At 37.9% G+C, this 14,826-nt stretch overlaps 1 pseudogene; it reads right to left on the bottom strand.

Moving 5' to 3' along the window:
- Nucleotides 1-10,867: 10,867 nt before the first annotated feature.
- On the bottom strand, nt 10,868-11,973 carry LOC101722690 (RNA-binding protein 48 pseudogene; annotated as a pseudogene).
- Nucleotides 11,974-14,826: the final 2,853 nt, after the last annotated feature.

Below are 14,826 nucleotides of genomic sequence, written 5' to 3'. Positions count from 1 at the left end.
CAATTTGAATAAGAAATGCTCAAATAAATTAGCATAGTTCTGGGTGTGGCTGGGGGGATTTACGGAGGATATAAGACCCACCCTGGGTAGGCTTGTCCCCTGAACAGTATAAGGGGGAAATAAAGAAGGAAGGCTCAGTTCTGTTTCTTTGAAGGAGCTCCAGTCTTATCCTTCACCTTGGATATGGTCTACTGGCTCCAGTGCGGACTCTTCAGCTTCTGATATGGACTGGCACAGGACACTGCAGTGAGCTCTAGGCCTTTGATGGATCCTTTGGATCTCCAGCATGCAGACAGACCTTTTGCACTATTCACACCTGACTGTGTGGGCGGACATGGAAAGCCCATCTCATAAATTCTTATATATTTGTATATCTTGCATTAAATCTCTTTCTCTAGTAAGCACTGACTGATACAGGTGCTTAGGACAGAGCAAGTTCCTCTGGGAGCTGAATTTGCTCTCACTGGTTTTACTCAGAAGAAATTGTCTTTTTTTAAATCACACAGTCTGAAAACATCAAGAAATGACCTTCTGAAATTGAAGAGTAGCTAGGCATGGTGGTATACTCCTGTAATCCCAGCCCTGAGGTAGGAGAATCATAAGGTTGAGCATATGCTGGGCTGCATAGTAAGTAAGATGCTGTCAAACAAAACAAAGTGAACAAAACAAAACAAAACAAAATGGTGGAATAAAGGAAAATTATCTAATTTTCCAATCAGTTGTTGCTTTACTTTGGACACTTTTTTGGGAAACTTACTATGAAATTTCCTTTGAAAGAAATGAAATGGTTTCATCCTCAGCTGAAAAATTGAACTTTTCTTATCTAGTAACATAATGACCAATGTTACTTCAGCTGATTAAAATCACTTTATTGTATAACTTAATTGCTAAATATAATTATCTCCAGGATAACTATTTTCACTATCACTAATTTAAAAGGACATTTATAGCTCCACTGAAAAAAGATACTTAAACATAGAAAATTAAATCTATAAAGCATCTTCAAATAGGTTAAAACAAGATGCTTAGCATTCATGAAAATGTTCAATGGCATAATAAAAAGTTGTTGATTTTTCTCTTGAGTACTATTAACTTTTAAAGTAGTCATCATTTTTGAGAAAAATGTTTGGATGTAAATGTGTTGACCCTGAAGTACTGGTGTGTGTAAGAACTTTTTTGATTAACAGAAACATGTTGGTCCGTGTCACCTCAGTGAGCATGATGACAAGAGAAAAAGCCACCCCGAGTTTGGCACAGGAGACCTCTGGAGACCCTGGGAGATCAGATGTAGACTGGCAAGGAGAGAATTCACATCCAGGGAGTCCTCAGTGACTGCTGACATTTTGGCTGTGAAGGCATTGGAATTTTCATAGTGAAAAATATAATACCAGCATAAGCCAATTGAGCTTTTTGGATCACTTGGAGATTATTTAATTATGTTCAGCCTTAACTGTCTTGTTCCATTGGGAAATGTACCACTGAGGAACAAACTAGGCCAAAACATAGTGGTTTAAAACAAAAATAATTTATTTTGCTTGTAAATCTGAAATCAGAAAGGGTTCTCGATGAGTTTTCTATTGATGCTATTTTGTTACAGCATTCCAAAATTAGAGGCTCAAAACAATACGAATTTATTGTCTTATAGTTCTGCAGTTAGAAATCCAGCACAGTTCTTACTGGACTAAAATCTAGGTGTTAGCAGGGCCATGTACCTTTCTGCAAACTCTAGGGGGAGAATCTGTTTCCTGGCCTTTCCCAGCTTCCAAGGGTTCCTGTTCCTCCCTTCATCTTCAAAGAGCAACAACTGGCCAAGCCATTCTCCCACCAAATCCTCCTGGAGTCTCTGTTGTCTGTCCCACATCTAAGGACTTTCTGATTGCTGTAGGCCCACCTGGATAACCCAAGATAATCTTAGTTACCTGATTAGCAACCTTAACTTTATCTATAACTTTAATTCCCCCTTCCCATGTCATGGATAATTCTGGAGATTAGGATGTGGTCATCTTTCCATATCATGCCCATGCTAGGCTCTTTAGGGATGAACCTCTCCCTCACACCACTCACCTCCTTTGTGTGTGGTGTCTCCATGGGGCTGCTTTGGCTTCTTTACAACATTATAGCTGGTTTATAAGAAGTAGTATTCCAAAGGACAGGAAATGAAATCTCCTATCTCAAATGGATGCAGTATCATTTCCATTTTATTTATTTTAATTATAAAGAACAAGAATTTATTTCTCACAGTTCTGGAAGCTGGAAGTCCAAGATGAAGGCCCACCTCCCTATTCCCCCCTGCCCAGGTTCCTAGGATCAAACTCAGGACCTTGCACTTTTAAGGCAGGTGTGGCACCACTGAGCTAAATCTCTGGCCCTCTTTAATAAAGCCACTAATCCCTTTTATAAAGGCCTAATCACCTCCATCATATTTAACTGATCAAAATATCAAAGTAAGCAATCATAGAACCCATGTAGATCCAAGAGAAAGGGGCATATAGCTCCCAATTTTTGTTGTTGTACTGGGGATTGAAAAGGGATAGCAGGGCTGCTCTATCACTGAGCTACATCTCAGCATATTTTATTTTTATTTTGAGACAGGCTATCTCTAAGGTGCTCAGCCTGGCCTTGAACTTTTGGTCCTCCTGCTGCAGCCTCCTGAGAAGCTGGGATTATTGGTGTGCACCACCATGCCTAGCTGGGTACCACCAGTTGATAGGAAAAATGTCAAATAATTGTTGTCATCTTTAATTTTTCATATTCTTCATTGGTAAAATAGGTACAAAATTTACTTGCTGTAAAAATTAGAAATGATGCTTTTAAAATGCTGATAACCTTCTTACTACATATATAACAACACATACAGGAAAAACAAATCTCAATTTGATTAATATTTGGATATGCATGAATACACGAATGCTGTGGTTCTTAATATTTGCGGGTGTTGGTTTTTTAAAAATATTAACTTTATTGGTACATTTTAGGTATACATTATGACCATATTCATCATTGGGAATTTGTACCTGTATGTGATATATCCTGATTCTTGTTTTTTCCCATTCCCCTTCTCTCCCTTTCACCTCTCTACCCCTCCCTATTTACAAAAGTTTTGTTTCTGTTTTTTCCTTCTTATCTTATATTTTTTCTTTCCCTTTTTTCCTTTCCCCCACCCCTCTACTTCCCCTTCCCCTTTGAACCTTTTCTTCATATTTCACAATATCTATTATATATTTTGGTCCTCATTTACACTTTCAGTTTCTCACACCAGAGAGACAATTCGGTATTTACACATGTGTGTGTCCCATTTATTTCACTTGAGTATGGTCTCAATATGCATTCATTTAGCAATAAATGTCTCCAGTTTATCATTCCTTATGGCTGAGTAGTACTCCATTTTATAAAAAAACCCATATCTTCTTTACCAAGTCACCAGTCGACAGGCATTTGGGTTGTTTCCAAGGTTTACCTATTGCAAACTGTGCTGCTATGAATATGGGTGCACATATATCACTGTGGTATAATGCTTTTAATTCTTTTGGGAAGATAGCTAGCTGGGAGATAGCTAGGTCAAATGAGATGTCTAATCCTAGATTTTTGAGGGATTTCCACATTGATTTCTATAGTTGTTGCACCAGTCTACCCTCCCACCAATAGTGGAGAAGAATTCTTTTTTTCCCCATGACCCCACCAGCATTTGTTATTGGTTGATTTCTTGATAGCAGCCATTTTTTCTGGGGTGAGAAGGAATTTCAGCATTGTTTTCATTTGTATCTCTTGAATGACCAGTGTTGCTGAACATTTTTTCATGTTTATTTGCTGTTTCTAATGCTCACCATTGCACCATCTTCCTGGGCTCAGAATGATGGCCTGCTGGATCCCCATGCTGTGCTGCTGTCCCAGCAGGCCTCAGGCTGGGGCCTGAGCACCCTTGCTCCTGGTGTCTGGGCAGGCCTCTCTGTGGGTGGTGGTTTGTATCAAGATCCTGTGCATCTGGGCGTGATGGTCCACAACTACAATCCCAGAACTCTGCAAAGATGAGGCAGAAAGATTGCAAGTTGGAGCCTAGTCAGGGCAACTTACAGACTTAGTGAGATTCGGTATAGAAAAAAAAAAAATCAAACAAGGTGGGGGTGGGGGTGCATGATTGCAGTCCCAGCACTCAGGAGGCTGAGGCAGGAGGATCACTGGCAATTTGAGGTCAGCCTGGGCTACACAGTGAGTTCAAGGACAGTCTGAAGTACATAGCATGACCTTGTCTAAAAAAAAAGTGGGGGATGTAATTCAGGGTGAATGTCTTAGATTCAGTCTCCAGTAACACACACACACACACACACACACACACACACGCACACACACACACACCCCTCCACACACACATACAAGCTCTTTTTCAAATGTATTGAGGTTACAGTTTCTCTGTCCTGAAAACTTGTACGCATGCATTTACATGTACTCTTTGGTGCATTTCACAGGCTTGCCAGACTAGTTAAGATGCTTAGTACTAAGATACTTGAGGAACAGTGGACAAAAATATTACAGTGACATCAGGTGTGTGCTGTGGGACATAATTTAAAATTACTTCCTTTTAGCTATGGGGTCCAGGAGAGTTTTTATATCTGCTTCTAACATAGCTTGCTTTACTTTTTTTTTTTTTTTTTTTAAATCAAGGGCATGGAGAAAAGATGTTCTGCTAAAGGTGTTTTCATCTGTTTGTTTTATTTCTTGTCTTTATTTTTATTTTAATCATGTAAAGGAAACACTATTATTTAACAATCATCTTTAAGAAAAGAAAGAGCTGAGAATTGCCATTATTTCTGTCAAACTTTTAATCTTCATAGAGTTTTACTGTGTTGTTGCTTTCTACTTCCTCTATGGCTTCATGTATATCCGAATAATGGTACTTTTATGTATCTAATCATTAATTATTTCAATAAATTTTTTTTACTTGAAGACTGATAACTTAAAGACTTTTTCCTTCATGATTGAAGTCTGAGAATATGAATAATAGAGAAATAAAGTATAAAAGGAAAGGTCTCTATAAGGTGGAAGGATAACCACTGCTATCATTCTGAAAGATGTCCTTCCAGACTTCTTACTGTGTTGATATACACATACAAACAAAAATGGGACCATATTGTAGATACTCTGCAGCAGCTTTCTTTTATTCCTAAGTATATTGGCACATCTTTCCATGCTGGTGCTTCTTGGTCTACTTTACTTTTTTTTGATGACTGGATAATCTTCAAATATATGATGTATCAGAACATATTTTACTAAATAATAAAACCTTAATTAGAAGATTAGGATGAGAGGACAACTATAATAGTCGATTGAACACATGGGAAAAGGAGTGCTTCATCCCCCATACTGGAGATTGAACCTAGGGTCTTTGCATTGGGCTGTATCCCCAGCCCCTCCCCCTTTTCATTTTTTAAATTTTGAGTCAGGGTCTTGTTAAGTTGCCTAAGCTGTGCTCAAACTTGCAATCCTCTTGCCTCAGCGACTCAGAGTAATGGGATTACAGACATGTACCACCGTGCCTGGCCACAAAGGAGCTTATTTTGTCTTTCCTCCCTCCCCCTTTCTCTCAATTTATTCTCATACTAGTTTCCCTGAAAGACAAAACTGGGGCATGTGCCTTGATGATCTCTTTCTTCCTCACTGTTTGTTTTGCAGTCAGCAGCAGAAACAGCCCTGAGTCCAGAGGCCTGGGCTTGAATCTAAATCTGGGGTTCTATGTGAAACTAGACAATTTCTTTTTGTCTGTGGATTCTAGAGCCTCATCAGTAAGAAAGAAGTGGATTAGATGGTCTCTGTTTGCCCACCTCTGTTTCGGGTTTGCTGAGTTGACTGTGTGCTCATGTTCATAACAGGAACCTTTGAGGTCATCCTCCTGCCTGTTGCATTAGGTAGATATTATAATACCCCTCTTTTACACAAAGTGAGTGAAGGCCAAGGGGCTATAAGAACTCAGAAAGCAAGAAGGGAGATTGGCATTATGAGAACTGGCTAAACGAGAGAGAGAGTAGGAGATGCTGGGCTGTTGAGATAGGAGAATAGGGCATGGCTAACAGGCTGGGCAGGTAGGCATGACCTGGAAGTCAGGGAGTTTCTGGACACGTGCAGAAAAACAATTCTAAGTCCTAACCCTGGAACCAATCAGAAAGCATTATCTTCAATTCTTCTCATGAGAAATCAAATAGGTTTTTTTTTTTTTGGTTCCAGGGATCAAACTCCAGACCTTGCATTTGCGAGGCAGGCAGCAGAACCACTGAGCTAAATCCCTGGCCTTCAAATATTTTTTTTTTTTTTTTTTTTTTTTGGTACCGGGGATCGAACTCAGGTCCTTGCACTTGCGAGGCAGGTGATGGAACCACTGAGCTAAATCCCTGGCCCTTCAAATAGGTTTTTGATAGGACAGCCTAGACCTGACCTGATGACAGCCTGAGAAGTGGGAGAGATGCAGGACAAGCAGCCACTGAGCTCAGCAGGGGTTGGCTCCCACCATGAGAGCATGCTTTTCCTACTTTAATAGGCTGCACTCATTCTGCAGAGTGTATTTCTTTTTTATTTTTTGGTACTGGGGTTTGAACTCGGGTCCTTGTGCTTGCAAGGCAGGCAGTAGAACCACTGAGCTAAATCCCTGGCCCTTGCAGAGTGTATTTCTTTTCTTATCTTTAATAAATGTAAAATCTCATTACCTTTGGGCTAATTTTATCCAATTCTTTGTTCAGGACATTAAGAACCTAGAGAGAATCTCTAAAAGGAATCCACAACAACCTAAAACGCCAGTAACACTGAAGATGCGTTTACCTTAACCAGAGGCAAGCAGTTTATTATAGGGTTTCAATGTATTCTTTTAAAAAAAATTTTATATTATTGGTACATTTTAGGTATACAATATAATGACATTCATCATTGGAAATTTGCAACTTTACATAATCTCTCTTGGTTCTTATTTTTTCCCCCTTCCCCTGCCCTCCCTTCAACCCCTCCATCCCTCCCTATTTACAAAGACTTTGTTTCCATTTTTTCATTTTCTCATATTAATTTCATTCCCTTCTTTCCTTTTCCCTAGCCCTCCCACTTCCCCTTCCCTTTTGCACCTTTTCTTCCTATTTCACATTATCTATTATACCTTTTAGTCCTTATTTACACTTTCAGTTTCTCACACTAGAGAAACTATTCAGTATTTACACATGTGTGTCCTATTTATTTCACTTAAGAGTATCACCTCAATGTGGTTCCATTTAGCAATAAATGTCTCTAATTTCTCATTTTTTATGGCTGAGTAGTACTCCATTTTATTAAAAAAAAAACCCCACATTTTCTTGATCCAGTCTCCAATTGATGGGAAATTGGGCTGTATCCAAATTTTAGCTATTACAAACTGTGTTGCTATGAACATGGGCACACATATATCACTGTAGTATGATTCTTTTAATTCTTTGGGGAAGATAACCAGCAGGGGAATAGCTGAGTCAAATGGGACTTCCAGTCCTAGTTCTTTGAGGTATCTCCATACTGATTTCCACAGTGGCTGTACCAGTCTACACTCCCACCAGCAGTGGAGCAGGGTTCCTCTTTCCCCACAGCCCCTCCAACATTTGTTATTGGTTGATTTTTTGACAGCAGCCATTCTTTCTTGGGTGAGGTGAAATCTCAGCATTGTTTTTATTTGCATTTCTAAAATGACCACTGATGTTGAACATTTTTTCATATGTCTATTTACTGCTTCTACTTCTTTGTCTGAGAAATGTCTGTTCATTTCAAATCTCCATTTTTGGATTGGGTCTTTAAATTGGGGAGGTCTGATTTTTTTAAAGTTCTTTATAGATTCTAGATAGTAGACCTTTGTCCGAGGGACAGCTGGGTTGTCTCTTCACGCTGTTGGTGGTTTCTCTTGTTGTGCAGAAGCTTTTTAGTAAGAAGAGATCCCACTTGTTGATTGTTTATGCTAGTTCACAGGCAACTGAAGTTTTGTTCATAAAATCTTTTCCTACACCAATGTCTTCAAGAGTTCTACCTAATCTTTGTTCCAGCTGGTTCAGCGTTTCTATTTTAATATTTAGATCTTTAATCCATTTAGATTTTAGTTTAATGCATGGTGAGAGATGTAGGTCTAGCTTTAGTCTTTGGCAAGTTGAAACCCAATTTTTCCAGTGACATTTATTGAAGAGGCTATCTTTCCTCCAATGAGGGTGTTTGGCTCCTTTGTCCAAGATGAGGTGGCTGAGTGTGTCTGGAGTTGTTTCTGCAACTTCTGATCTGTTCCACTGATCCTCAGGTCTGTTTTTTTGGCAGTACCATGCTGTTTTTATCACAGTAGCTTTGTAGTATAGTTTCAAGTTGGGGGTTGTAATATCCCCTGCCATGTCTCTGTTGCCCAGAATTGCTTTTGCTATTCTGGGTCTCTCCTTGCTCCAAATGAATTTTTGGATTTTTTTCTCAAGGTCCATGAAGTATACTTTTGGGATTTCAATTGGGATTGCATTGAATCTATATAGCAGTTTTGGAAGTATGGGCATTTTCACTATGTTGATCCTTCCTACCCAAGAGCAAGGGATGTCTTTCCATTTTCTGATATCATCTTCAATCTCTCTTTTCAGAGTGCCATAGTTTTCAGAGAAGAGGTCTTTGATTTCTTTCGTTAGGTCGATTCCTAGGTATTTCAGTTTTTTGGATGCTATTGTGAAAGGAATTGTTTGCCCTATTTCTGTCTCAGTCAGTCTGTTGTTCATGTAGAGGAAAGCTATTGATTTTTGTGTGTTGACCTTGTAACCAGCTACTTGACTGAATTTGGTTATTAAGTCTAGAAGACTTTTGGTGGAGTTGTTGGGGTCTTCTATATAGAGTATCATGTCATCTGCAAATAATAACAGTTTAACTTCTTCCTTTCCTATCTTTATTCCTTTTATTTCTTTCTCTTTTCTAATTGCTGTGGCTAATGTTTCCAAGGTATGTGGAACAGAGTGGTGATAGTGGACATCCTTGTCTTGTTCCTGATTTTAGTGCGAAGGATTTCAGTTTTTGACCATTTAGTATGATATTGGCTGTTGGTTTTTCATAGATGGCTTTCATCAGATTGAGGTAGAGACTGTCTATTCCAATTTTTTGTAGGGTTTTTATCATAAATGCATGTTGGATTTTGTCAAATGCTTTTTCTGCATCTATTGAGATGATCATATGTTTTTGTGCCTGACTCTATTGATATAGTGCATTACATTTATAGATTTGCATATGTTGAACCATCCCTGCATCCCTGGGATGAATCCCAGTTGGTCAGGGTATGTGATCTTTTTTTTTTTTTCTTAAATTATTTTATTGGTACATTTTAGGTATACAATTCATTTACATTTATCATTGGGTGTTTGTACCTGTACATGATGTATTTTGGTTTTTATTTTTCCCCATTACCTGTGCACCCTTCACCCCCTCCACCCTTCCCTATTTACATAGACATCGTTTCCTTTTTTTCTTTTCTTTTCTCATAGTTTTTCCTTTCCCTTCTTTCCTTTCCCCTTCCCCTTCCTTCACCCTTCATCTTTGGACCTTTTTTCCTATATCAAATTATCAGTTATTCATTTTAATCATTTTAACCCTTCTTTACACTATCAGTTTCTCACACTAGAGAAACTATTTGGTATTTACACGTGTGTCCTATTTATTTCACTTAAGAGTATGGCCTCAATATGCATCCATTTAGCTATAAATGACTCTAGTTTTTCATTCCTTATGGCTGAATAGCACTCCATTTTATAAAAAAACCACATCTTCTTTATCCAGTTTCCAGTTGATGGTCACTTGGGCTGCTTCCAAGCTTTAGCTATTACAAACTGTGCCACTATGGGTGCACATATATCGCTGTGGTATGATTCTTTTAATTCTTTTGGGAAGATACCCAGCAGGGGAATAGCTGGATCAAATGTGACCTCTGGTCCTAGTTCTTTGAGGTATCTCCATTCTGATTTTCACAGTGGTTGGACCAGTCTACACTCCCAACCGCAATGAAGAATGGCTCCTTTCTTCCCACACCCCTGCCAACATTTGTTATTGGTTGATTTCTTTTTTGTTTTTTTTGAGTTGGATTTCATATTATGTGTTCACCAACAGAAGAAAGTGCAGATATGCTTGAAGTGTAGTGGTCAAAGTCTAGAATTTTCCAAAACTGATTTTTTTATTCCTATACAGTAAGTAAATTCTTCCTAAAAGTTTTTTTTTTAAATCATGTAAGCTGTAATATCAACTTTGTTGTAATAGTTTATTAACTTTTTTATTTTATAGAACTGTCTTCGTTTTGAAACCCTGGCTTTCAGAAACATCAGGACTTGCAGTTTTTAAATGTGAATTGCTCAATATTTGTATTAAAATAAGAAACAGATACTGGTTGCCTGTCTTTGTTTATATTGTAAAGTTTCTACATTTGCTTCAATTTACATATAGTTATAATGTAGAAGGTAATGTTATGTAACATGAACAGTTTCTGTAAAATTAAGTATAGATCATAAAAACATGAAATTAGACAAACTTTGAATGAAATTATAAAATCATGTGCATTTAAAAATACTAGTAGGTAAACTTTTTTTTTGCACCGGGGATCCAACTTGGGTCCTTGTGCTTACCGGGCAGGTGGTGGAACTAGTAAACTTAATGGAGGAAAAAAAAAATACTAGCAGTAGGGCCAGGGATTTAGCTCAGTGGTGCCGCCACCTGCCTTGCAACTTCAAGGTCCTAAGTTCGATCTGGTACCAAAAAAACCAAAAACCAAACCAAAACAAAACAAAAAAACTAGCAGTAAAATCTCTTAAATAAAATGACAGGCTAACAATAAAGAATTAACGTTCCCTTTAGAAAATACTAACTTGCTTCTGGCAATCTATATTCTTCTTCTTTGTTTTAATGGGTGACTCATATGTACAGCTTCCCACTTGTCCTCTGGAGGCTTTGGCACAGATGAAATTACCTCTTTTAAGTTTACTCTGAATTAAGTTTGCTGTTGTATTCAAGGAATCATCTTGCAGATCCACTTTGGGTATGTCTGGTAACTTAGGCCCCATCATTACCTCATTACTGCTTATGCTTGTTTCAAGAAAAGTTCTAAGTTTACGATCATCTTCTCTTCTTCTTTTTCATTCCTGCAGCTGTGTTGTCCTAGGCATAAATCTGTCAATTGCCCCTGAAGGAGTAATAGCTTTTTGTGTCCCAGAACAGGGTACTGAATTTTTTAAAGTGTTCATCTCTAGTTTTGGGGAAGAGTCATTGTGGATACGATGCTGCACTGTTTTGTTGTGGTTTCTACCATCTTCATAGGAACTGGATGCTCTGTCCACATGCTTCCCAGGTGAACATGCACATTTTGAGGCAAAATAACATATAAGCAATTCAGAAGAATAAGGCGAACAAGTATTTGAGTTCCCAGTAGATGTGTTCAAAGTCGCTGCATGAAATCCAGACTTATTTGAGTGGAAACCTTGTCTAAAATCTTCTGTGTCTTTATTTTCTGGAACTGGTTACTTCTTTGTCATGTAATAGTCTTTATTTTTAGTAGTTCTTGCTATATAAGCCTTTCTCTCTTCTAATTTTTTTTCTAGTTTCTTCAACTGTCTCAAATTCTGGAGCACAGCACACATGAAGCAATCCACCAAAGAAACTCTGTTCATCCATTTTTTTCTTGGCTATCCTTGAACTTTGTAAATTCATAAATTTAATAAGATAAACTTTGGTAAAGTCTTCTCCTGGATATCCATCTAGAGCATTATATTCTTCAATTGTACCATATAGAGCAAATCTCTCCACTAATTCCTTCATTGCTCCCACTGCAGGAACTCCTTGTATTAATAAGTACCGAGATTACAAGTTGATCATATATACCTTGACCGTGCAAGGCCGTCGGCCCTCTCGATATTTTGCCCTTGTGTCACAAACCTCCTTCTGGACGTGGTGGTCGAATAAGCTTCCAAGATGCCTATTGCACGATGCCATGTTGGGTGCTTTTTATTGGTTGATTTCTTGATAGCAGCTATTCTTTCTAGGGTGAGGTTGAATCTCAGTGTTGTTTTCATCTGCATCTCTCGAATGACCAGTGATGTTGAACATTTTTTCATATATTTATTTGCTGCTTTTACTTCTTTGTTTGAGAAGTGTCTGTTCATTTCAGATGCTCATTTTTGAAATTGGATCTTTGAATTTGGGGGGGTCTGAGTTTTTTTCAATTCTTTATATATTCTAGATAGTAGTCCTTTGTCTGAGGTACAGCTGCTAAAATTTTTTTCCCATATTGTAGGTTGTCTGTTAACTCTGTTGGTGTTTTCTTTTGCAGTGCAGAAACTTTTTAATAAGATGAGATCCCAGTTGTTGATTCTTTCTGCTAGTTTCTGTTCTACTGAGGTTTTGTTCATGAAGTCTTTTCCTAGGCCAATGTCTTCAAGAGCTCCACCTAACTTATGTTCCAGCAAGTTTAGTGTTTCTGCTTTAATATTTAGATCTTTAATCCACTTTGATCTTAGTTTAGTGCATGGTGATAGGTATGGGTCTAGTTTTAATCTTCAGCAGGTTGAAATCCAGTTTTTCCAACACCATTTATTAAATAGGCTATCTTTCCTTCAATGGTGGTGGTTGGCACCTTTGTCAAATATGAGGTGGCTGAGTACGTCTAGAGTTGTTTCTGCATCTTCTAATCTATTCCACTGATCCTCGGGTCTGTTTCTTTGCAAGTACCATGCTGATTTTATCATGGTAGCTTTGTAGTATAGTTTCAAGTTGGGGATTGTGATACTCCCAGCCATGTCTCTGTTGCTTAGAATTGCTTTAGCTATTCTAGGTCTCTTATAGTTCCAAATGAATTTTTGGATTTTTTTCTCTAGTTCTGTGAAGTATATTGTTGGAATTTCAATTGGCATTGCATTGAGTCTATATAGTAGTTTTGGAAGTATGGCCATTTTCACTGTATTGGTTCTTCCTACCCAGTAGCAAGGGATGTCTTTCCATTTTCTTGTATCCTCTTTGATCTCTTTTTTCAGAGTGCTGTAGTTTTCAGTGTAGAGGTCTTTTGCTTCTTTTGTCAGATTGATTCCTAGATATTTCATATTTTTGGTTGCTATTGTAAAAGGGATTATTTCCCTAATTTCTCTCTCAGTGTGTCTGTTATTTGTGTATAAGAAGGCTATTGTTTTTTGAGTTGACATTGTATCCAGCTACTCTACTGAATCTGTCAATTAAGTCTAGAAGTCTTTTGGTGGAGCTTTTTGGGTCTTGTATGTAAAGTGCTGTATCATCTGCAAATAATGATAGTTTAACTTCTTCCTTTCCTATCTTTATTCCTTTTATTTCTTTCTCTTTTCTAACTGTTGTGACTAATGTTTCAGGAACTATATTGAACAGGAGTGGAGATAGTGGGCATCCTTGTCTTGTTCCTGATTTTAGCGTGAAAGATTTCAGTTTTTGACCATTTAGTATGATGTTGGCTGTTGGTTTTTCATAGATAGCCTTAATCGGGTTGAGATAAAGACCTTCTATTCCAATTTTCTGTAGAGTTTTTATCATGAATGGGGTTGGATTTTGTCAAATGCTTTTTCTGCATCTATTGAGATGATCATATGGTTTTTGTCCTTGACTCTGTTAATATAGTGTATTACATTTATTGATTTATATATGTTGAACCATCCTTGCATTCCTGGGATAAATCTGACTTTGTCACGAGACTATGATCTTCTTGATGACCCTCTGTATACTACTATTATTGTACTAGTGCATGTATGACTTTTTATGTCCATTAGTATTTGTTTTATATAGCTTGGTGCACTAGTGTTTGGTGCATATATATTTATGATTGTCGTCTCTTTCTCTTGGATTGTTCCCCTTACAAGGATGTAGTGTTCTTTGTCTTTCTTAATGAGCATTGGTTTGAAATCCACTGATCTGCAAAGGGGATAGCTACTCCTTTATTTTTTTTGGTTCCTGTCACAAGGAGTATTGTTTTCCACCCTTGAACTTTCAGTCTATGAGTTTCTTTTTGAATTAAGTGTGTCTCTTATATGCAGCACATTGGTGGATTCTAGGTAACAGAGACATGGCAGGGGGTATTACAACCCCCAACCTGAAACTATACTACAAAGCTACTGTGATAAAAACAGCATAGTACTGGCAAAGAGACAGACCTGAGGACCAGTGGAACACATTAGAAGATGCAGAAACAACTCCAGACACACTCAGCCACTTCACCTTTGACAAAGGAGCCAAACACCCTCACTGGAGGAAAGATAGCCTCTTTAATAAATGGTACTGTAGAAATTGGGTTTCAATTTGCCAAAGACTAAAACTAGACCTATATCTGTCACCATGCACTAAACTAAAATCTAAATGGATTAAAGATCTAAATATTAAAATAGAAACGCTGAACAGGCTGGAACAAAGGTTAGGTAGAACTCTTGAAGACATTGGTGTAGAAAAAGATTTTATGAACAAAAACTCAGTTGCCTATGAACTAGCACAATCAGCAAGTGGGATCTCTTCTTACTAAAAAGCTTCTGCACAGCAAGAGAAACCGCCAACAGTGTGAAGAGACAACCCACAATGTGGGAAAAAATTTTCTCTAGCTGTCCCCAGACAAAGGTCTACTATCTAGAATCTATAAAGAACTTTTAAAAAATCAAACCTCCCAAATTTAAAGACCCAATTCAAAATGGGGATCTGAAATGAACAGACATTTCTCAGACAAAGAAGTAGAAACAGTAAATAGACATATGAAAAAATGTTCAACATCACTGGTCATTCGAGAGATGCAAATGAAAACAACAATGAGATTCCACCTCACCCAGGAAAGAATGGCTGCTATCA

This window comes from Heterocephalus glaber, unplaced genomic scaffold (assembly GCF_053883595.1).
Source record: "Heterocephalus glaber isolate CG9 unplaced genomic scaffold, H.glaber_assembly_v1.0 deba00001463, whole genome shotgun sequence".
NCBI classification, from domain to species: Eukaryota; Metazoa; Chordata; class Mammalia; order Rodentia; family Bathyergidae; genus Heterocephalus; species Heterocephalus glaber.
Note: the sequence above shows the minus strand (reverse complement) of the source record. Positions and strands in the feature narration are given on the sequence as shown.